This window comes from Adiantum capillus-veneris, chromosome 3 (genome assembly GCF_014529385.1).
Source record: "Adiantum capillus-veneris isolate H3 chromosome 3, ASM1452938v2, whole genome shotgun sequence".
Taxonomy (NCBI): Eukaryota; Viridiplantae; Streptophyta; class Polypodiopsida; order Polypodiales; family Pteridaceae; genus Adiantum; species Adiantum capillus-veneris.
In genome coordinates this window covers 12,483,268-12,508,944 of record NC_140933.1, presented here as the reverse complement: position 1 = coordinate 12,508,944, position 25,677 = coordinate 12,483,268, and the positions used below count along the sequence as shown (strand labels likewise).

Below are 25,677 nucleotides of genomic sequence, written 5' to 3'. Positions count from 1 at the left end.
GGCTTCAAATCACGATGAGATGAAATATGTTAGCTGAATGAATAAATTTCAGGGCCCACAAGAGCTGGTACAAGAAGAACTGGAAATGCTCTTGTGTGAGGACATCATTAGCTTTGATGACCTGGTAAAGGTCAGCTTCCATAAGCTCAAAAACCATATGAATGTCTTTGAAATCACGGGGAGAGGGGGGTAGTAGAATGTGCTTAATTTGAACAATGTCAAGATGTCGCAAGAATCGAAGGATTTTAATCTCTCTGAGTATTTGAATAGCATCAGAAACATGCTCTAATATGTCATTCATCTTGTTAATGGCAACTTTCTCTCCAGTGTATGCGTCAATTGCCGAGCACACAAGCCCGTAGCTTCCCTTTCCAAGAACTTCCAAGACTTGGTAGCGATTTGCTTCACCTTATTTAGTAAATTAGTCCTTAACCATCATAAGATTTATTCAGTAAAGGCTTGCAGGCCAGCTGAAGCAGACGTTGTGGAAGTCCCCTCAAAGATTACTATGAGCTATGCGACTTGGACGGTATGAAAGTAACCGCGTTTTTCGATAGTGCTCGAGTCATCCCAGGCGTCCAACTAAGCTCCACAAATTCACAAATTCAAACCTACAAAGCCCTCATTGTGCATGCAAGTGAAGTCTCTCTTGAAAATTCTTGATATGCTCAGAAGTTTTCAAAGTCCCCTGCAAACTCCGATCTCTTTTGCCGACTGATTGACACATACAGATGATTCTGCTGAATGTGTTTTGACTAAAGCTCTCTCGAATCTGCCTTGCTAAGAAAGTGTATAATGTTTGTGGAGCTTCTGCAAGGCCAAATCTGTGTTTTCTTGTTGAGGCGAGCCTTGCTAATTGAAACCCAAATCCTTATATTGCATACAAGGACCGCAAAGGTGCGCTTTCCTGGTGAAAGTAGAGAAAAGGGAAGGGGTGGGGTGTGTGTGTGTGTGTGTGTGTGTGTGTGTGTGTGTGTGTGTGTGAGAGAGAGAGAGAGAGAGAGAGAGAGAGAGAGAGAGGCTGGCACGCCACATGTGTATAGCTGAAGAAGGCTGTGTCGGTTGGACACGATGTTCTTGCCTCCTTCGGAGTCCTTCCTCTCTCTCTCTCTCTCACTAGACCATGGCTTTTCGTGCGGTTGCCTTTGCTTCTCCAATTTTAGCCTTGGATTTCTGTGCAGTTCTAGTCTACCCTTGCTTTCAGTTTTCCCTTCCAATGAAGTGATTCCAAGTGGCATACTTCTCCTTCCAGCGTTCTTCAAAACGCTATTACATAATCAAGGTTAAAAATCAAATTTTGTTGTACTCTGTCAAAGTCTCTCTCTCTCTCTCTCTCTCTCTCTCTCTCTCTCGCCCTCAATTGAATTGCTCCTGGTCATGAGCTCACAAGCTCGACCTTGCAAGCCTGGTTGAGCCCCAAGCTCTCGAATCTGCTCACCGCCGAGCTGCTCCCGATTGCTCTTGTAGTGAGCAAGCACATCATTGAAAAGGCTCCGGTCGGCACCATTTTTAATGACGTAACAGGCCCTTTTATGCTGGCCGCTCGCCGAGAGGAGTTTTGCCTCTCCCACTCCAGCCAGCCAAGCCAAATATGGCTGGCCAATCAAAAGCGTATAAGCGCAACGGCTACGAATCCCTGTGCCGGCTATATTCAGCAACTGCGTTCTCCACACCTGCTGCGTTTCGCTCATATCCAGCAGCTCTGCATTTCGACAGCATCACGAGCCCTTGTTAATTGGTTGAAGCGAAGGTATCCCCCCCCCCCCCCCCCCCCCAAACCCAACAACACACGCTTTGCTTGGGGATTACACACACACACACACTTATGGTTTTCCAGAAAACGCCTTTTCTACATTTCTTACACACACAGTAGTGCACCTCAAGCTTAATTGTTTAATGCTTTTCCAGAAAATGTCATTTGTGCATTTCTTGCACACACAGTAGTGCACCTCAAGGAGTATTGCACCTCAAGCCTAATTGTTTAGTTTAAGAGTACTGTGGTATGCATTTCCAGAAAAAAAAAAAAAACTAAATAGAGAGCATGTATTTCAATAGATTGTCTTTTGGTTTTAGAGGAGGGTCTCCCATTAAGTGAAATGCATGTATTCCTTCTTGAGTCTATGAATGGATATTTGTAGGCCAAAATCCAATGAGTCACTACAATGCACGCATCCCGAACCGAGCTAAGGGTGGTCAACGAACGGGTAGAGTTAATGAGGGAGTGTTAGACAGCCAAGAGAGTGTTCCTTCGAGAGAGACTAGTGGGTTGGGTGGTAACGAAACAATGTCTGAAACCCAAATGAACGAAGACCTAGGGTTTATGCAGTTGCTTCAAGAGGATGGTTGGGGGGGCTCATTGAGTGAGGGTTAGTCAATTGAGAACATAGGATTGAGCCAGCCGACCATCCCTTTCCAGTCGAGTGTTGTCCCGGGTGTTTCCTTCATACGCCCAAGACCCCAACCTACATCAGTTTCATCGTTGATTCCCCAAGGCTTCAGGCCTCCTCGCATGGGGGCTTCTATGACCATGCCCGTATTGAATGTTAGGCCTTCTCTTATGTCCACTGTCCCATCTATTGTTCCATTGCGTCCTCCTGTGACCTCATCTAGTGAGTCGACCAAGGGGGCTAAACGCCCTCGTGTGGCGATACCAGTGTGGGACGAGACCGCAACATCGACCTTGCTTAAACACTACGAAGATCGATGGTCTCATGTGAACAAAGGCAATTTGAGACCGAAAGACTGGGATGAAGTTAGATTGCAATTAAACAATGAGGTAATTGGCACCTTTACAGCAGAGCAGGTCAGGAACCGCATAGACACTCTTAGAAAAAAATATAAAAAAGAAAAATCTAAAACAACAACCACTGGGGGGGTAAGGTCCACATGTGAATACTTCGAGGTGGTCGACACTTTGTGGTCATCCACTCCACGATGTGTGGGAATTCCCAGAGCCTTTGATAGTGCTAGCTCGCAAAGCACTCATGCAGGGAGTCAGGGCACTCAACAGGGAGATGGCTGCAATGATGGAGAGGATGAGGGGGAGGGAGAGATTTGTGGGGAGACAGGGGGCGAGGGTCGAGGCGAGGGTGAGACTACTGTAGAGGAGACTGCGAGTGTGGTAGGCACAGTGGATGCGGGGGATGCAACACGAATCCCTCAGGTCGATAACCTTCCTGGAGTTAAAGCGCAAAAAATGAAAGAGCCCAAACGCACATCGCTAGGATCTATTGCCAAAGTGCTCGGAGAGGGGATGAAAGGGATGGCTCAAACAATGAAAGACTGCGAGAAGGAGCAGGTTGCCCAAGAGGAAAGATTGTTGAAGCTTAGGATGGACGAGGAGGCTCGACGAATGTAGATGTACATAAAATTTCAACTGGATCTCGCAAAGATTGTCACCAAACCTAAGGTACTTTACTAATCGCCGTAAAATTGTTTTTGAGGGAGGGAGTGAGGGAGGGAGAAATTAAATGGAATCAAACTTTTGCTTGGTATTATTTTTTAATGTGTTATTTTGTTTTTTGGAAATGTAGGATGGATGATAATGATGCAGTTGAACTGCTTCTTTTGTTGTTGCTAAATTTGCATCTTGTTTCCCCTAGCGAGGAAGACCCAAGGCAGGATCGTAGGAGGCATAGAATGCAGTCTATGTATTTTTGTTTGATTGGTTGTGTAGTCTGTTGCATTGCATCCATGTTTGGTTTGATAGAGGATGGTTTAGTCGGGATGGAGCCACGGATGTGGTGGTGCTTCCCTAGGCAGGTGACATTTTGGAATGTCATCCACTTAGCTATTTGGACATCAGGGCGACTAAACTGTCAAGCTATTTTTAGGATGTATTATAGGATGTCTTACAAGGCATTTCATGAGCTGAAAGAATTGATCTTGCCCCATCTCCCGTGTCCTGATGTGCATGGATGGTCTAGGGTTCCCATCCAAGCTGATTAAGCACTTGGTTGCGTGCTATGGAGACTTGCACATGGCCATTCTACAAGAACATTATGCCAATTATTTGGGATGGGAGATTCTACCATTAGAAAGTACACCAACCTTATCATTAGGGCACTCACCACTTAGGAGATGCTTGTCTGGACCCACTTAGAGACGCCTTCGGGAAGGCGATTAGCAAAGATCATAGAAGATTTTCAAGACATTACAGACCTACCAAACATGTGTGGTGCAGTTGATGGCACTCACATAAAGCTTGCACGTAAGCCTCAGGGTGACTTTTTTCCTGCACAGTATGTTAGTCGCCATGGATTCCACAGCATTCTTCTTCAAGGCATTGTTGACTCCAGAAAAATATTTTGGAATGTGGTTTGTAGTGCACCAGGAGGCACACATGACTCCACAGTCTTCAAGGGGTCTGCAATATATGCTCAAATGAAGCGGAACGAGGTTTTGAATACGCCTCTTCTAGAAGTGAGTGGCTTGAGAGTGAGGCCGTATATTGTGGGGGATTCAGCGTATAAGCCAACGAGTTTTCTTCTCAAAGCTTATAAATCCAAAGGTGGACAAGACCTGCCACAAAAGAATGTTTTTGATAGACATATTGTGAAGGGTAGGGTTAAGGTTGAGAATGCATTTGGTATATTAAAAAACCGATGGCGCATTCTCCGCGACCTCAATGTAAATCTTCCCTTTGCTCCCTTGGTTATTAGCGCTTGCTGCGTATTGCATAATTTTGTGCAACTGAAGGGTGAACCAGAGCCTTTGGAGAAAATCGACCCACACCCCAATGCGGAGGAGGCCTTGAGGTGGCGTGAGATGACGCGTCAGCGCACAGCAGGCCTTAGAATGCGCACAGCACTATATACGGATTTCAATAGGCGAATCGCGCAAAATTGAGAGCGCAAATCTTTATGTGTGCACTAATTGGATGAATCAAACTGATTTGTTTTTTTGTGTGTTCTGCAGGAATAGCTGGATCTGACGGTACGCTTTTTTATTTTTGCATTGTTGCATGTTTCTACGTGTGTGCATACTGTATCATGTGCTTGATTCATATGCTTGTTTCATATACTTGTTTTGCGTTGTTTTATGGCTTCATGTTTTTCACTGTTTGTTTGAGTGTTGACGTATGCTTGCATGGCAATTAAAAAAAGAAAAAAAGCATTATATCCTTGAAAGGCTTGGGCAACCTTCGAGGAGAATGTGTGCATGGCCTGTGGAGGGGCTGGGTTCAAATCCTATGTGACTTTGACGGAATGGATTCCCCTCGTAGCACGCGTCTACTCAACTACAAAAAAACTCAATAAATATTTTTTAGGGAGATCAAGGGCTTATTGTCTCCGTCCGGCCACTATCCATGTGCTCAAATCCTCCGGCGGCCTGACGGCCGGCCACCAGTTGGGCGCCGACCGGCTATCATGTGCTCAATATCGTCGGCCGGCCGGAGTATATTCTTGGAATAAAGGAGCCGTCGTACGGCGGCCGTCCGGCCTCATGTGCTAAGTCTATCTCTTCCTTGCTCGATACAGCCCTGTTTCCTGCACACTTCGCGGATGAATATACGGGAGGATCTTGCCAGTTGGACTTCCACTCATGCTTTTTGTCATCTTTCTTCTTTGATTTTTTTGAGCTTTGTGTCAATCTTGATATCATCCTCTCATCGAAGGGAGGTTGATTTTGCTAGATTTCCTCTATTTTCTTCTTCTCCACCGCTTGTTTTGTCAATTTTTCCTCTCTTAGTTTCTCGGCTTCTTCCATGGAGCATTGTGCTTGAGATTTTGGGATTTGATCTAGCCATTGTGTTATCTTTCTGTTCAAAGGTGATTCTAACTCCTCTTCTTATGAGGAATGATACTCTGATGGAGCATCGTCTTTTGTTTTGTGTAGTGTGTTTGAAATAGAACAATCGCTCTAGACCAAAGAGTGTTGTGCGTTTCGGCGAAAGGGCAGTCACGTTTGTGACTTTTACCCTTCCGCCTACTACCGTTGTGTGCACGATTGGCTACGTGTCTCACCCGTTCTGAGGTATCCAGCGAATTGAACCCAGCGATTCATATGCTTGTTTCATATTCTTTTGTTTTGATCTTGCCTTGGAGCTTAAAATCAAATTTGGTAGCCTTTCTGTCTATTGTTGGTTCTTTAGAGATTTGTCAACGGGTTCTTTTCTTTGTGGGAGTTGTGGATAAGCTCCAGGGTTTTTGGGTCTAGAGGAGCCCATTTTTTCTCAAATTTGAGGGCTGAGTTTCTCCTACCTTGATCTAATTGTGGGTGAGTTTTGGCCCTTTTTTGGCATGTTAGGAGACATGGATTATGATCCATATCTTGCAAGATTTCTCAACAGTGATTACACCAGTGTAGAGATACTGTTGGGGGCATTCACTAGGTGAAATATTCCTTAATTTTGAGGTAGGGGAGCATGGATCACGATCCATGTTCCATCCCCAATCATGATTGTGATTAGGTGCCTAGAAAGTTCATGGCTTGGGAAGTGCACTAGCAAAAACTTTTGGGATTTGGACTTGGTTTTCCCCCTCTGCCATCCTTTGATAGGTTGCTAAATTCTCAACCTTGATTTGATTACTATGATGTTTTTCGTATAGTGTGACTCACATATGTTGGTCAAGGGATATTAGATTAACATACTTATCAAATCGCCTGGCTTGTGGTGGCCCAAAATGACCATAGTAAGCAAGAATGCGGTAGTATGCTCTAGGTTGCAAAGACACTCTCTCTCCCTCTCTCTCTCTCTCTCTCTCTCTCTCTCTCTCTCTCTCTCTCTCTCTCTCTCTCTCTCTCTCTCTCTCTCTCTCTCTCTCTCTCTCTCGTTGACCATCTCTTTCCAGTTTAGTGTAGCACACAGGCCACATGCAACAACCTTACTCGTTACACCTGCACGCTGGAGATGGACTCTGTATACATAGATGGGATCTACAGACGCCTCTACAGAGGAGCCAGGGCGATCTCTGGAGGAGCTTACTACTATACTGACACAGACATTACATGATGCAGCAGTAGAGTCATACCCACACACCCCGCTTAAGCAGAGATGTTGTTTTGAAAGCATGCCCTAGAACAACTGGTATGATGAGAAATTCCGCGAGACTAGAGCTAGACTTAAGAGGGAGGTGCTTTTGGGGGACATCACTCACAGAAAATCACAGATTGACCTCTGACGCCTAGTGCAGCGGAAGAAGAGGGCATTTTTAATTTGGCTTGCCTAGAGTAGGATCTATACCAACTATTCTTGAGTCAAGACTCACATGAGGCATGGCGCCTCTTTCATGAGCCCCCCCCCCCCCCCCCCCCCCCCCCCCCCCCCATTACCTCTACAGAGGTCTGGGGCCAGTACGCATCATCTTTGTACACAGTTCCTGGAGAGCTGCCCCTTCCCAACCCCCTCGATCCATGTCCCCACACATGTTCTTTTTTCACCGCTGAGATGGTGAGGAAGGCCATTGACATGATGAGGACTATGAGAGCATATGATCATGATGGCTTAGTGGCTGAGCACTTCATGCATGCCAGAGATCTACTAGCAGAGCTTCTAGCAGTTATGTTTAACCGTGCCATGTGTGCTTGCCTAATACTTGGAGCCTATCTACTATTGTAACTCTCTTCAAGTCAGGAGATCATATGGAGCATGGGAATTATTGCACTATCATGATTGGACACACATTGGCACGGTTGTACGCATCCATTCTTGAGCAGCAGATGATTAGATGGTCAGAGAGGGAGGGGATACGCGCAGGTGCCAGGCAGGTAGGGTTCAGGAGAGGTTTTTCTACTCTTGACCATATCTTGACGCTCAGAGCCATCATTGAGGAGGGCAGATCACATGGGAGACAGATCTATTGTAGCTTTGTGGACTTCCACAAAGCATTTGACATAGTACCCAAAGCTAGATTGATGTGCAGATTACAGGAGATGGGAGTACCCACGGAGCTCATTTGGGGGATCATGGAGCTATATAGATCAATAGTGGGACATGTACGCACCTCAGAGGGTCTATCTACACCGGTTCACTCCACGATTGGGGTGAAGCATGGTTGCCCGCTCTCTCCTACTCTATTTGGTATGTATGTGGATGAGGTTTCTGACTACATTGAGAGAGATGGTGATAGAGGTTGCACAGCTGGCAGGGACGTGGATTCCACTATTGTTATATGCTGATGATATTCTGTTGATATCTGACTCTCTGGAGGGGATGCAACATCACATGGATGCTTTGCATAGGTTTGCCCATGAAAGTGGTTTGTCTGTCAACCTTGGTAAAACCAAGGTCATGGTATTTAGTACCACCCCACAACGGATCAGGAGGTCAGCGCCCACATTCACATACGATCAGGAGACAGTGGAGTATACAGATGCTTACACTTACCTTGGAGTGGTTTTTAGTGGACCAACATTTTCATTGAGGAGAGCAACAGAGACTAGATTGACCAGAGCCAATGCAGCATTGGGTAGATTGGAGAGGATGTGTTCATAGTTCAATTGCAGGAGCCTTAGACGAATCTCTGGCTCTTTGACACTTTGGTGGCTTCTGCATTGCTCTATGGAGTAGAGATTTGGGGACCTTCATTGGATCATCACGGGAGGACATGTCGCACTGATGGATGGGGAGACACGGAGAAGCCACTAGTCTCTATGATATCCTGGCTTTAGTACCATGTGCCATTATCCGAGCAAACCTAGCTGCCCCCCCACTAGTGGTTGAGGTGCTCACCAGATCTGTCTCCTTCCTACACCGCATGTGGAAACTTCCCAAAGACGATATGCCCACCTTGCACTTGAGTCCTCTCGACAGTTAGCCATGCACGGAGATACAACATGCTGGTATGGGGAGATGACATCATGGTTTCAGGTGCATGGGTTCAGTATAGACAGATTTCCCCCCTTCCAATACTCATTGGATGCTCCCTCTTTGACTCTTACACATTCCGAGATGACCAAGCTCATCGATCGGGACGTGACTCAGCTAGACACCACGAGGACATGGATACAACCTAGCACAGGAGTTGGGCATGAAGATGGCTTTCTACAGAGATCATCTTCTCCAGCTTATAGAGGACGATTTTTTTATGAGGCCCAGATACATGGACACCCACTTGTCTCATGGGATACGATGTGCTATTGGCCAGATACGCACATCTTCACACTAGCTGCAGATTGAGACTGGGAGATATAGTGGAGTACTAGCAGAGGCCAGGACATGCCTCCTGTGTGACATGGAGCCTAAAATAGAGTTGCACTACACATGCCACTACCTCGTCTACTACGAGATACAAGGCCGCTTCCACTGCTTGTTCAGAGAGCGCTTTGGACCACTCTCCAGAGTCATGCGGTACAAGGATCAGAGATGCATGGGTCTATTTTTGCTCGAGCTACACAGACACACAGAGAGAGCCTGATGAGGGGAGAGGCTAGCCAGTCTTAAAGACAGATCACAGACTTCTTTAGAGCAGACACTAGACATCCAGAGGAGCTACTATCACAGGAGAGCTCGTCGCCTCACACGAGAGGCACATGGATCAACCAAGCGACCAATCGATCGAGCGATCGAGCTGGGGAGATCCAGACACCCACGATTGCAGAGGACCACACAACATTGATGGAGGCTGCATCAGAGGATTCGGATCACTTTGGCGCAACATGCACGATGCCCGGTCAGACTATTGACCACGCAGGAGATTGATGAGATCCGCCAGCAGTTTAGGATTCCATAGTATTTAGCTATCCCAGCTAGCTGGATCTCTTGTGATTTAGCTATCCCAGCTAGCTGCTTAGTTCACACCTAGCAGTTTAGGATTCCATAGTATTTATGTTGTCATTTGTCATTTTCATTACTTTGACTTTGTATCAGATCCACCACATTATAACTTTCTAGTCTCATAGGTCACTTTGGCCTTTTGAAGATGTTAATATAACATTTCATTTCTCTCTCTCTCTCTCTCTCTCTCTCTCTCTCTCTCTCTCTCTCTCTCTAGCTCAACAAGTGTAAATGAGGCCCGATTTGCCCTATTTTGCCTACAAGTGCACTATGAGGTGAGCTTTTTGGCCTATGGAAGAGCTAAGCCACAATGAAGGGCAATCTCCACATCCACTTCTCTTCACCTCTAATCAACCCAATCACACACACTAACGATTGCAAGACACACACAACACTAATCCTATCATGCAACACACTAATCGCAAGCACACACATATAGATCTATCGAGCACCACACTCCAATCAAACCTACATGCACACACAAGCAAGAGAGGGCAATCATACAAGATTAGAGAGGGATTAACCACTAATTAGTTAAGATCTAGCTAATCTAAGCATCATAGGCACTCATAAGAAGCATGAGAGAGGCATAGTGAAAGAGAATTAAGCATTGATTAGTGTTAACCAAGTCACATGAGCAAGGAGAAGCTCAAGGACTCCATAGCCACACACCTTAAGAGCTCTCACCAAAGAGTGCTCTCAACTAATGAGCTTGAGAATCCTAATTTCTTTTACACATTGCCTTATATACCTAGGGTAAAAATATGCAATGTCCGGGCGCCCAAGGCCTTTAGGGCTCCTCTAGTTACTAAATCTGCAACCTAGGCATAGTAACTAACTTGTTCTTTACAATTTAGAACTCCCATTGAGCCCGTAACACATTGAAATATTACAATGGCTTGAAATAAATCGGGAATTTACAATACGTGACCATTTTGGGAAAATGTGTAACTCCAATCCTCACTGCTTCTTTGTAATCATCCTCAATGTGCAGCCGTACGTCTTCGATCTTTAGCAGCTCCTGTTAATTGACGTTGACTCAGTTAACATTCCCCCCCTTCCGATTTTAGTGCCCGTCCTTGGGCATTGTTGAAAAGTTTCCGTCGAGGCAAGGGAAGGTTTTGATTGATTGTTGATGGACTGATTGTCTTCATTTGTCATTGAATTTGTTGCAGCATCTTCATTGGTCTGAATATGTTTGATGTGAGAGATGATGTTGCATTTTTCCGTTGTAATAGCATAATGAGGAGGCTTATGTTTATTTATAAAAACTATGTACAAGAGAAGTAGAATGATGAGGTTCTAGATTAGGGTGTAATACCTGGATGACCAAAGGGAAAAAACCTAGTGGAAAAAAAGTGCCTTTGGGATACGCGCATTATTGGAGTACTTATTAGCATGGGAAATATTAATAAACTACTGAAGGGATTATCACTGATAGATATGGAATTAAAAAATATAATATTCATGGAAATTTACTGCACCGACGCTAATTTGCCAAGGTCAACACCAAGCGATGGGGAACGTTGGACAGTCAGCAAGCCTCCTATTCGCTTGGTGCTGACTCCACTGTCGCATGTAGTGATTTTAACCCCGAGGTCAACACCAAGCGATGGGGAGCGTTGGGCAGTCCCCAAGATTCCTATTCTCCTAGTATTGACTCAATTGCATTTTTGTAATCACATCACCATGGTCTTTCTCGTCTGCTATACCAAGGTCAACACCAAACGATAGGGAGCGTTGGGCAGTCCCTAAGCTTCCTATTTGCCTCATATTGACTTCATTGTATGACATGTCTTTCCATTGTCGATTATCATGACCCAAGGTCTTTTTTGTTGCTTGTAATGGCTTTAACACCAAGGTCAACAACAAGGATAGGGAGCGTTGGGCAGTCCCCAAGCCTCCTATTTGCTTAGTATTGACTGCACTGCATGACTTTTCGGTTAGCATGACATTGGTTTGCCTGCTCCATTCAAGGTGTATAGGTGGTAGCAAAAAGAGTGTCTAATGCATATGTCCAATGATGGGACATCCTATTTATGCATACACAGAAATGCATAGGAAACAATATGCTGTGCAAAAAAGATTTTGAGGGGTTCTCAGAAAGATGGTGTAACTATAAAAGCATATGACATGGCTTTGCAAGCTGGCACCCCTTTAAGAATGGTTTTCATTGTCAAGGATATGTGCTCTCATCTTATTGTGCATTGTGTATGAGTGTTGGACTCTATGACACTCCACCAAGTGTAAGTTAATAGACTTCGACTCTTATGCTCATCTCATCCAGCATGAGCGACATGACTTAGATATGCTCAACTCTTCCAGCTTGAGCGTAAGCCTAATAACTACGACTCTTAGCATAGAGTTTAATATGACTTGAAGCTTTGGGACTAATGCTTTGCTCATTTTATGGCTCAGCAGCCCGCCGACTCTGACTATACCAAAGAGTGTTTTTTGCATCGTGGGGACTTGACTTTTTACATTCTAGTGCTTACTACAACATTTCTTCAGGTAAAAGTAAGCTTGAATCCTCAAAAAGAGGATTAGTGAAGGACCAAGTTGGCATTGAAGGTTTCTTTTGCCATACTTGTTTTATCTTCTTTGAATTTGCATTCATGTTGGTTGGATGGTCCTTCTTTGACTATGAAGACTCCCTTATCAATTTGATTCTCCAATTGGGCCTGTTGTAAGGAGTTTTTGATATTGTTGTAGGCCTTTGTTCACTGTCGGAATTTGGCTTTTGATTAGGAGCATTGGAAGACTTAGGAATCCAAATCTCTTGATGACCTTTGTATCTCCTTTGTTGACTTTGCCATGATCTAAGTCTTGTTGAGTTCTTGAGATCTTCATGCAGGTCTAGTGTAGTTGCAATTGGCTTGTGGTTGACTGGTAGCCAAATCTTTGTATACCCTGTGTAGAATCCTTGTCCAAGAGGAAGATTCTTTAAGATCCATCTTTCTTCTGTATTCTCTTGAGATTTGTAGTAGACTTTAGCATCTTTCATTTTAGTTCTGTTGTATACCTGTTGCTTAGGTAACCTAGGATATTGTCGAGGTTGATACCTTGTGGGCCTTCTTTCTTGGGAGGGACTTAAAGTTACTTCATATGCTCTAAACTGCGGTTTTGACACCCATATACGTGTGTTACCTCCATAGTACTCTGTTCTTTTAAGCTCCATTGTGATTCTATCCATCCTATGTGTTTATCTTTCTGTGTTGAATTCCTGTCTTTAATCCAAACTAGATCATTGACTTTGACTAAACTACTCGAAACAAACACTTTCTTGACTTTCCTTTGCTTTCTTGAGTACTTTGGCTGATATATCTTTGCTTTTCTAGTTTCAGTTGGGTCAGCAATTGACTTCAAGTTTAGAAAGCCTGACTTGCTTGAAAAAGCTGATCCATGAGGGTTCTTTGATGTAGAGGCATAAGATGTCACATCTTCTTTGCTAATCGATGGAAGTTCCACTTTAGCTTTACCTTTGTCTGCAAGATTTGTCTTTGATTCTTGTGACTTTTGCAAGATTTTTCTTTGATTCTTGTGACTTTTGCAACTTTGAATCTAGCATTAACGGTACCTATAATTGTCGTTGGCTACCTCTTGAAAAAGAGAGTATTAGCATTTTATCTTCTTTGTAGGCCTTGTGTTGGTCTAACCACTGATGTCCAAGGATGACATCTGCAAGCATTTCCTTTGAAGGCTTCACCTGAAACTTTACTTGCTCTTCATGATGTTGGATGCTAAGGGTAGCAACCATTTCTTCTTGACCTATAGACTTACCCATGATTTCCATGTTACCTGGCTTTTCCTGAGTAATCTTTAGAATGCTTTGAATGTTGTTTCTTTATCTAGTAGAGCATTGCATCTGACACTTGCTCCTTTTGTATTGCTGAGAACTCTATCTATTCTTGTTGTTGGTTCTATTGAAGATCTTTGTCGTGCTTTTTCCATGGTCTCATCTTGATCTTACTGTGTCTCTATGGAGGGTGACTTGAGACTATGTTTTTCAATCTGACTTTCATCAACTGCTTTAGCTGGTAATTTCTGGATCTTTGGACTTCCTATTGCTTCCTGGCTGTCTACAATTCTGTTCTTCTTTACTTCTGGCTTTGGTGGCATTCTTTGCTCAATAGCTTTCATGGTTGCTCTTTGCTCTGTTTGATCTGCACTTCTTGATGCCTCCTTCTGCAATTCTGTTCGATGAAGATGAATAATCTTCAATAAGATCTTCTATTTGAATTGTGCTTGAGGACTTTGTGCTATCGTCCGCGGGTGACCAGTATTGGTCTTCATTCTTTGTTGTCTCCGAAGACTGCGTCATGTTTGCATTCTGTATCTCTAACATCTTCTGGGCCATTGGCATTCCCATTATGATGTCGTCTGGCATATCCTTTGCTGTGATCACGTGGAATTGAGCTATGATGATCTGTGAACTTACGTCAATGGTGGTGAAGATGATTCCCCAGCATTCTGCTCATTTGTCTCCAGATATGCTCACAAATTCAAGGGAGCATCTTTCAGATGTGGTTGGCTACATCTTTTCCAAGTGTGAAAAGACATGAGGTTCTTGTCTAATTAAAAATCTAGCTTTACTTCTCTTGACAGATTTTCTTCGTTTTCACCAACAATGTTGCACTTGGAACTAGGTTGAACTTTATCTGCATTTTCTTTGCTTTGACCACCTGCTTTCGTTGATGTCGACTCGTATGATTGTGTATTGCACTTCTTGTTTGCAATTGATGAGCATTATCCACGTGCATCTGAGTAACCTTTGATCTTAGAAGATCCATTGTACTGTCTGGCAAAATCTGTCTCTTTGGTGGAGATTTCGGTGTTGACCTTTGTGTAGTTTTTTGTACTTTTCTCTTATTGGCTTTGACTTTTTTGTCACATGTTCTAATAGCTTGAGGCTTTGTATCATTTTTAGATAGTCTTTGACTTCAGACGGGCCCTCCGTATGGGTTTGTACAAGGTCCTCATCTTGCTGATATTCGTTACCATGTGCATCTTGATATGCATATGTGAGCTTGATCACATGTAACTGTTTGAACACTATGGGATTTATTGGCTTTTGACTTTGATTTGTGGAGATCAACTAAAACTTTTGTCCTTGATGATCTTCATAGAGGCATTTATCTGTAGACTCTAATGGAATATGGTTGAATTGGAAACTTCAAATAACCATATGATCTTTCAATGGTTTTTGTCTTGAAGGGGTCTGTTGTCTAGAGGCTCTAGGGCTTATAACTGGTCTAGCATTTCCTGGTGCATAAGCTGAGCTTGATGGATTTACAACTCCCCTCTTCCTAGGGTGATCACTATAGCCTGCTTCATTGTAAGAGTTCAAAATTGTTTGGCTTTGGTTTAGTATCACCTTTTGGGACTGTGAAGGTACACTTTGGGTAGCATTGTTGATGTTTGGCATCTTTAAACCTTCTACATAGTTTCCTACGTGTCTTCGTGAGACATGACAAATTATTCCACAAGTCAAGCTATAAATAGCATTATCTTTGCCTTGATATTGTCTATCCCATGGCTCTCCTATGATATGAGCTTCTCTGATTTCATGACCCAAGGCATCATAGATGCTAGACTCTCATCTATATCTACGACTGTTTTGGTCAAAGTATTTGCTAGTTGGGTTACAACATCGAACCTTGATTTCCGATGGAGGAGAGTTTGGCTCTGAACAAATTTCTCAATTCACTCGGGTAATATCCTTCAGCTCTAGAGAAAATGGGCTATAATAGATTCTTTCCTCTAAAATGAACCATCCTTTTTTATCTATCACTGGGCGCACTTCTATGAGCTGGTATGTGGACCGTTCAAACATTGGTTGATTCTTTTTTATAAATTTCCCTTTTTGGTCTACATAGTGTGCACCATATGAATTATGTATACCATACAATGCTAAGAACGTTCTGTTTGATGTGTTCCTTGGGCTCCTGAATGATTGCACACTTGTGGCAATGGATGCAAAATTATTTTCAAACCTAACAGTCTTTTCAATATTCGGTGCTATCTCGACACCTTGACCAAATTCATGCAGGAATTTGTTGTTCAAAGAATCAATTTTAAGCTTTTCAGGTGCTTGTGCATCTTTATGCTGATTTTGAACTTGCAGTGCTTTTGCTCGTGCTTCTAATGGTAATGCAGAATCATCTGATTGCATTAAAAGTGACAAGTTAGATGTACTTCGAGATCCACATTTCCAATTTTCTATGTACCTTGCTTGGTAATTGATGTGTCCCTGTTGTCTGGATTTCTTGGACAATTTTTAGCAAATGTCCACCTTTTCGTCCACAATCTAAGCAATACACCATGACTGGTGGTATTTCATTTGGTTCTCTCATGTCAAGCTCATACTGAAAAGTTTCAGCTTCTGTGCTTGCCAAGTTGTCGACATCTTCTTTTAAAACACTGAGCATCAAGTTGTAGAATGCTCCATCTTGAACTTTGTACTGTCTTTGGCATTTTTCTCCAATTAGACTGGCTTCTATTGGTTGATCTATTGGATCTTCCAGTACTGGCTCTAACCACTGTAATCCATGTACAATGATCCTAATTGCATATACACTAGCTATATGTTTTGTTGGCTTGTGCAGATTTCTAGATAACCACTTGGATTGATTTTTTGCACCTCTATCTGCACTTCATCTTTGAGCTTGCAATACCTGGCTCCACTGAATTCTGTGAACATCTGGGAGTTCTCTAAATATAGCTTTACTCTGATCAATAATATTCGTGGCTCCTGTGTTGCTTTTACTGCTCATCAAGTATCTATTGCCTTTTGAATCTTCATATCAGACTTTATCTCTATTGTAGCCATATAACTATAATAGCTGTTCTGTTGCAATTGTGCATGTGTTTCCACCCCCTGCTCTACTGGTTTGCTCTACTGTACTTGAATTCTCGGCTCAATTTGAGTCCATGTCGACTGGTTCTGTAAAAACTGTCTCCTAGCAGATTTTGGTATCGATTAGCAGATTTTGTTGCTCGGTTTTGATTAAACTGCTTTATCCAAAGCACTTTTGCAGTTGATTGCTCTTACACTCACAAGAGTTGATTTACTCTAGTTCAAAAGTTTCAAAATTGATCTGGGCCTTTTAGATGATGAAAACCTGGGCTTTGAATAGCCTAAGCTGCAATCACATGTGAGTTGTGTCCCTGTTCGTCCATCTGGAAGCTAATTTTTCAGTGCAATTACTTGCACCTGCCTGGTTTTCTAGCATGCAAAATTTTGAAATTTGTCTCACGCTCTACTGCTTCGAGTTGGTCCTTTTGCTCGCTTTTTTTGGCTGATCTGATTCACTTTTGCGGTTTGAGAATCTCGGCTTTACTTTTTTTGACTTGCTCGCTTTTGTGCTGCTTGCTTGGTGTGTGGCTCTTTCGGCTTTGCTTTTTTGCTTTTCTGATCCTTTCTGACACTTTCGACGACTTTCTTTTTATTTTTATTAATTTTTTGTGAAATTTTGATTTTTCTAAAAATTTTAGTATTTTATGATTTTTTTTGGAAAAGTTTTGGATTTTTTTTAAAATTTTGATTCTTTTGGGGTTTTTAAAAGATTTTATGAAGTTTTTGTGAGATTTTTGGTGAATTTTACAATTTATTATGATATTTTTTTGTCAGTTTTCTTTTTTAATGATTTTGTGTGACTTTTTATGAATCTTTTACAGCTTTTGTGATTTATCTGTGTTTTTTTTGAGTTTTTAATGAATTTTCTATGAGTTTTTTTTGGTGAGTTTTTGGTTTTTTTTTTTAAAGAACTTTTTATAAGGTTTTCATTTTTATTTTTTTTTGTGAATTTTTTATGATTTCTATTTTTTGTAATTTTTAAGACCTTTTTAAAAAAATTTTGAATGGATTTTTGTCTTGTTTATTTATTTATTGTTTTTACTCCCTTTTTTAATTTTTTTATTCTTTGTCTTTTTAGATTTTTTTTGTTTTTTTTTAAATTTTAATCCCCCTTTTTTGGTGAATTTACCTTTGCTCACGTGGCAGCTTGCGTGGCAGCAGCGTTGACGCTGTTGAAGGCGTTGACGGTGTTGACTACTTGGAGATCACGGGATGGTTAGCACGAGCACCACACGACAGACTGTGGCCAGCGCTGATTGCGGGTAGGAGTTGCAAAGCGCGAAATGTGGGGCAGTTGGGCGGTGACAGCTCGTGCTGGAGAGAGCAGAGAAGACGCGATGGAGTGTGTGTGTGTGCGCGTGCGCTAGCGCCGAAAGGCAGGGTCTGGCGGGCAATACGATATAGAGGAAGAGAGAGGAGAGAGAGTCGGGCAACACGTGCAGGAGGAGAGAGAGAGACGCGGGGAGCGTGCGTGTGTGTGTTCGAGCTTTGACAAAGCGTGCCGGGGGCCCAGGGGGCTACACGACAAAGGAGGGGAGGTAGAGTGTGTGTGTGTGTGTGTTAAAATGGAGAGAGAGAATGCACACTAGAGAGAGAGGGAGTTAGAGAGAGAGAGTGAGGGAAACAGAGAGAGAGAGAGAGAGAGTGAGAGGGTTGATTAGCGCGCTTTTAGAGAGAGGGTGAGAGGGGAGAGATAATGTTTAATGAGCGGACTTTTGGCAAGGGGAGGAGAGAGAGTAAAAGAAGAGAGAGAGTGAGAGTGTGGGGTGGGTTCACCCGGAGTGGGAAGAGAAAGAAGAAGAGTATTTTTTATGGCGACGGAAACTATCCCAACGAACCGTAAAGATATCCATCAACAAGAATTTTATGCGCCGCAAGGCACAGTATTGAAGCCCAAAAATTATTTTTTCTTATTATTTGATTTTCAATCGTCCGAAAATGCCAAAAATAGGTCAAAAATTAGCCGAAAACGCTGAAATTCACCCGAAAATCCAAAAAACCGCTAGAAAATCCCAAAAAATTGCCCATAAAATCCGAAAATGTCAAATTCGACAAAATCGTCAACCCAGCCCCTGGAAATAGTAAAATGCTCAAAATTTGGCAAAACAAATCCCAAATGCGCTTGAAATCAAGCCGTAAACACGCATTTAAAACAGCTTGTAAAGATCGCAAGATATCAAATTTTTATGGAATTAAGCAAAAATTAGCAAAGAATTACCAAAAATTATCCAAAAAATACCCTAAAAAATTCTAAAAAATTCTTCACACATAGAGGATTAGTGTAGCCAAATAGAATCACACAAAGCACATCAATTCAATTGCCAAATAATTTGATCAATAAAATCCAAAGTAGGCAATTAAATCGGCAAAATTTGTGACAAAATTAGACGCAATTGAAGTGTGTAAATCCCTATTTTGAGCTAAAAAACGCAACAATTAACCATTACACACATCAAATATGCAATCAAAAAATGAATCAATCATGCACATTAAATACTTTTTAGGCACACACACACACACACACTAATAATTGGCAGTTTTTACCAATCTTTAGATGGACACACAAAAGGATTAATCTTGTCGAAATTACAATGTGATTTCACAAATCTCTAGTTGGGCATGACCAAAACACACATCAATCATCACGATTGAAAAATCATTAAGCACACATTGATATTTAGGTGCACAATCAAGGGCAAAATAGTACACACACCTAAAATTAAGCATACACACACTTGATTTTAATGCACACACACTTGCAATTGAGCATTCAAGCATGTAATTAGATCAATTAGACACACAATTAGCAACGCACATTCACCAATTAACAATTCAACTTATCAATTTCATACGCCAACAAATCTTAAAATTTTCGGATTACGACGACATGAAAACGAACAATCCAAAATTTTTCAATCGAACATAGCATCAACATTACATTGCATCATGGTGGGATCATTACACACTTCTACACATCTTTAGATTCTAGGGAGGTTGAGAATACCACATTGATTACCTTTCCATTGAAGATCGATTGAACGGTTGAAAGCTCCAATCCTGCATAGCAAATTAGTGTGTAAGTTAGCAAAATAAGTCAAATTAGCAAGGGGTTAGTGTGAAATTAGAGTTTATAAACACATAATTGGCAAGATACAGTGATAAATTAGGGAATAATGAACACATTGCTTCTTGCACACATATCCAAAATCCTCAAAAACATAAACACACAAGTGAAATTAGTGAGGAAACACATCCAATTATGCCACAATTACACTAGCATAGGCCATCGTCCCTGGAAACAGCACCAAATGTTGGGGGTTTCCATCGTTGCATAGCTCCAATGACCAACAAAGTTGTCAATCCGGAGGGATGAGCTACCCGGCTAGGGCATGGAAGCATTCACATGATTGGTGAGCTAATCATGGAAATACGAATGGTTAACTCTATGAGGTGAGCTTCGTGGCCTATTGAGGAGATAAGCCACAATGAAGGGCAAGCTCCACATCCACTTCTCTTCACCTCTAATCAACCCAATCACACACACTAACGATTGCAAGACACACACAACACTAATCCTATCATGCAACACATTAATCGCAAGCACACACACATAGATCTATCAAGCACCACACTCCAATCAAACCTACATGCACACATTAATCGCAAGAACACACACATAGATCTATCAAGCACCAGACTCCAATCAAACCTACATGCACACACAAGCAAGAGAGAAAAATCACACAAGATTATAGAGAGATTAACCACTAATTATTTAAGATCTAGCTAATCTAAGCATCATAGGCAATCATAAGAAGCATGAGAGAGGCATAGTGAAAGAGAATTAAGCATTGGTTAGTGTTAACCAAGTCACATGAGCAAGGAGAAGTTCAAGGACTCCATAGCCACACACCTCAAGAGCTCTCACCAAAGAGTGCTCTCAATCAATGAGCTTGAGAACCCTAATTTCTTTTACACACTGCCTTATATACCTAGGGTAAAAATATGCAATGTCCCGGCGCCCAAGACCTTTAGGGCTCCTTCACTTACTGAATCTGCAACCTAGGCACAGTAACTGACCTGTTCTTTATAACTTGGAACTCCCATTGATCCCGTAACAAATTAAAATATTACAATGTCTTGAAATAAATCAAGAATTTACAATACGTTGTGAGCGCGATGGAAACACACACAATGCCTATATAATCATCTGACACACACTCTTGGGATGATACACACACACACACACTATGGGGCACCACTCGGCTTACACAACCCACCTGGCCAAGACAGGGAACACACCGATGGAGTGAGAGGAGAGAGACTATCCATTTGCCCACTCAACACAGAGACACAGAGACACACACACACACACACACACACACACACCTAAATTGAAGTTGGGCTAACACCAATGGGGCATATATCTCACACCATATGGATAAAATATACCAGATACAATCACAAATTGGATCAAAGGCTTTGCTCACAAGAGAAACTTACACAGCCAAAACAATAGGAAAATAGTGAGGAATTTGGCAAAATGGACAGCACAATTACGTTTGGAACGGCCCAAAACCCCAATCTACAATATCAAAGTGCTCAAATCTGAGCTCAAATGAGCAGTTTATGGCCAAAACAGGCTCTAAAAACAGCACAGGGACCTATCAGATTTTTCCTTTTTCCTAGCTGGCCGTAAGGTGATGCGGCGAAGGGAAAAAGATATTTTGTGCAAAGAGTTGGATGGTCGGGTTGAAGTAGTGTCAATGTAACAGATATTCTTGTGAACCCAAGTGTATACAAATGACTTTCAATACATGAAGTTTATTGAGCTCATTTGTCAATTGTGCCCTGTGAAAAAGTGTGCTTGAAATACATTTCTTTACCATGTCAAATCTCTCTCTCTCTCTCTCTCTCTCTCTCTCTCTCAATGTTAGACAAGACAAAGACATGATAGAAGAGTCATCTTAATTCATTAAAAAGTACAAACTCGTCCGTGAACAATGGACTGAGATACAATTTCTGTAAGTATGGAATCAGAATGTCTTCAAGGTAAAAATCGAAGGAATGCCCCTCGAAAGAAGGTGGTGAGATAGTTGTTCCCGGAGGATTTAGTTCTCCCTTTTCAGGAGTATCATCAATCAGTAGTGTATTAGTTGCATCAAAGGGTACACCGATTTGGCTAAACGGTTTGTACAAAAGAGGTAAGTGTGGTTTTTTAGGGTGGTAGTGGCCCTCAACGGTAACACATTTTCTTTGATCATACAAAAAGGCAAAATCTGACGTGTGAGCATCGCATACACTGCAAACTATTGTAACTAGTGGCGACAAGTTTTGCCTTTGCATCGAAGACCATATGGAAACTCTGAAGCGCGGAAGAAGAAACTGAATAAATTCCTTGGTTCCTGGCCGAACCACGACTCGACAAGTTCCCATCCGAAACGTTTGCAAATCCTCAAAGGGTTCTGTGTCACCGAGAGGCACGCGCATTATCAGCAATCCATTGACGTCCAAGATAATCAACCTCTGTAAAAGTTGACAAGTACATATAAGTAGTTAGAAGCTGAACATATTTTGCCATACTTGAATAGACATTACCGGAACAACCGTATCTACAGGTAGCAAGGGTCCATACTGGGTCTCTGTAGTGTTGATGTCGTTGTTGCTCTCCTCTGCTTTAGCTTCATCATTCACATCTTCATAGTCATCATTCACATCTTCATCAGGGGTCTCCCCCATGGCTCTTTCTGCCTCATTCAAGGTTTCCTCCAAGGTAATTTCCTCTCCCTCGGTTGACCGGCTTGCCTCATACATCCTTGCCTGATCCATATCAATTTGCTCATCCCTAGGCCTGCTTTCCTCATCCATATCCTTTTGCTCATCTATAGGCCTGCTTTCCTCATCTTGGGTTTCAGCCATAAGCTCTTTTGGCTCCTCCACTGGCTGACTTGGCTCTTTCATTGTCTCCTCTGGTTGTACACTAGCACCTTCCATATGCTCATTTGACCTTTCCTCATCCTCGGCTCTTTCATCTTCTGCTGATATGACCCCCTCGGCCCGTTGTGATTCCACTGTATCGGATGCAGGGGTTTGTCGTGGTGGCACGTCATGTATTGTTAGATCAATAGTGCGGTCATCCAAGCCGCTATCTTCAAGTTCTCTGGGGCTAGACATAGTAAGCAGGTGTTGTATTAAACTTACCCGGTATCTTTGCAAATAATCATATGTGTAGTTTTTTAAAGCACTCTGCAAAATTGAAAGACCACATGGTGAGAATTCTTTTATAAACTAAACAAAAACTAACTGAATGCATTGCCAAATAGTTACCTTAGTCATGAAAGGTTTTAATGCAAAGTAGCTTTGCAGGACATATTCTGCATGGAGAAGACATCTCCAACCGCAAGAATTTCCATCGGTTTGATGTGGGACAGGTACATCTTTGATTGGGGCCTTGTATAGTTCATACCTTCCACATAGCTTGCCATAGGCAAGCAACAACCTCTTTATACAACTGCACAAAGCAATGTCAAGATGTTAGCATGAGGCTTCAAATTTACATGGATATCTATAAGAAACACTTTCTGATACAAAACACTTACAGCCTAATTTCAGGGTGGGTTCCTTTTATTGAATTGAACACCCACACTGCTGGTTGGTCAACATCAAGGCATATGAGACTCCAGTGATGGTTGTTCTCATATGGAAAGATGATGACAGTAAATTCCAGCATAGCACAGTGGAGAAACCAACTCTCAAAGGTCCCAGATGGACTGTTCTTTTGTCTAATAATCACTGGCATTTGTGGATCAAGAAGAAGCACCTCTGTGTGGGTGTGCAGTGGGAGTTGACTTTTGATCAGGCTACAAAGACTTTACCTGAGTTAGCAAACCTATTATCTGAGTTTTCAAAGCTAGCAAGATAGTAACACTTACTTAAGACAAGCATAGATAATTGTGTCTGAAATCTGAGCATCTGGATTCTACAATAAATTAATGTCCACTTTTTTCAGAGCTAGCTTTCTGACTCCATCTACAAATGGTATCTCTGCAAGCAAACCATCCTTCATTGAAAGTAGAGTTTCTTGATTGCTTGCCTCTATGGACAGGGTCACATTGCATTTTGTTTGCCTCTGGGACTCCACTGCTACTTTTGCTTTCTCCTTAAGCTCTGCTTCCCTCATGTCCTCTGTTTGGCAAGCAATAGTCTCTGCCCTTGCCCTTGTATTCACATCATGTGTAACATCTACAACTGTGAGTTGTGGCACTAGCTCAGGGGGGTATAACAAAATTTCCCTCATTTTCTTATCCCTGCAGACATTGGGGACCAGTAGTTTGTCATACCTCCACCTTATTCTTTTCAGTGTCTCACTATCTTTGTCCATTATAGTAACCCTGTGGGCATGGGCTGCAACAATGGTGATGTCACTGAAGTACTCCAGTAGGAAGTCCTCTACTGCTTCTTGTAGAGCCATTAATGCCACCACCTTCCACCTTTTGGTGCCCCAGGTAGCTTCTTCACATATGGACCTCACCATTCTCTGAAAGGGCAGCTTTGGTATGCATAAATCTACACATTTCTGTGCCTTTCTGATTTCTCTGAAAAGTCCCATGGAGGTTTGTAACTTCTCCACCCTTGGACCTTTCAGAATTTTATTGGGTTTTCCAGGTCTTTTCTTTGGGGTTGCAGATCTGCTACTTGCTTTAGCTGCTAATCCTGGTCCCTTGCCTGCCTTCCTTGCAGTGGCTTTTGTTCTAGCCATTTCACTGTATACAAAAAGAGGACTCTCTCTCTCTCTCTCTCTCTCTCTCTCTCTCTCTCTCTCTCTCCTTTCTATAGCTTAGCATATTTAAATAGAGAGAGAGTGAGAGACTCCCATTACTAAAGGCGCGCGTGGAGCATGTTTTGACCTCAAAAAACACCTCCGTGCGCTGTTAGTATAAGGTAAAAGAAAGACTCTCTCTCTCTCTCTCTCTCTTTCCCCCGCCTTACATCCTCTCTCTATAACACTCACACATACACTGGTCGATGCACAGTACTAACGGCGTGCATAGAGACATGCACACCGGTTATGCCTCTCTACGCGCGCCTTTAGTATAGAGAGAGAGAGAGAGAGAGAGAGAGAGAGAGAGAGAGAGAGAGAGAGAGAGAGAGAGGCTTTGTGTGTGTGTGTGTGTGTATTTGTGTGTGTGTGTAAGTTATATTTGTGTGTGTGTGTGTGTGTGTGTGTTTGTGAGTGTGTGTGTGTCTCTGTATGTGTGTGTGTGTGTGTCTGTGTGTGTGTATGTTATGTTTGTGTCTCTGTGTGTTTGTGTGTATGTTATATTTGTCTGTATCTGTGTGTGTTTGTGTGTGTATGTTAGATTTGTGTGTCTCTGGGTTTGTGAGTGTGTGTGTCTTTGGTGTGTATGTTATATTTGTGTCTCTGTGTGTTTGTGTGTATCTTATATTTGTCTCTTTCTGTGTGTGTGTGTGTGTGTGTGTGTGTATGTTTTATTTGTGTGTCTGTGTGTTTGTGAGTGTGTGTGTCTCTCTGTGTGTGTGTGTGTGTGTTGTGTTTGTGACTGTATGTGTGTGTTGTTTGTTAAGACAGAGCTAGATATGCAATATACTGTGACAGAAACAGAGAGAGAGAGATAGAGGCAAAGGCAGAGGGAAATTTCAGAAGCAGAGGGAGAGAGAGAGAGGGCCAAACCTCTTGAGGACGCAGACCTTCGTTATGTCTAAGATGGGTCGGCTTGCTGTCGGAGACGCAGACGACGGCTCTTTCTCTCTCTCTCTCTCTCTCTCTCTCTCTCTCTCTCTCTCTCTCTCTTTCACTCACTCTCTTTCACGAGGTGTGGTTTTTCTCTCTCATGACCTCTATATATGACGTACAAAAGTATACGGTCTCAATAATGACCGCACGTGCGACAACATGCAATTATACTCTATTTTATAGTAACACGTGGGGCGTCGCCGTGTGTATCCGTTATAAGTGTGATTTTGAGAGAGAGAGAGAGAGAGAGAGAGAGAGAGAGAGAGAGAGAGAGAGAGAGAGCCTCATTACTGCCAGAGAGTGATAGAGAGAGAGGGAGTGATAGAGAGACAGAGAGAGAGAGAACCA

General features: G+C 42.5%; 2 pseudogenes; both read left to right on the top strand.

The window, feature by feature from the left end:
• Positions 1 to 1,591: 1,591 nt before the first annotated feature.
• On the top strand, positions 1,592 to 2,688 carry LOC147460510 (uncharacterized; annotated as a pseudogene).
• Positions 2,689 to 2,703: 15 nt separating this feature from the next.
• Positions 2,704 to 4,848, top strand: LOC147460509 (uncharacterized; annotated as a pseudogene).
• Positions 4,849 to 25,677: the final 20,829 nt, after the last annotated feature.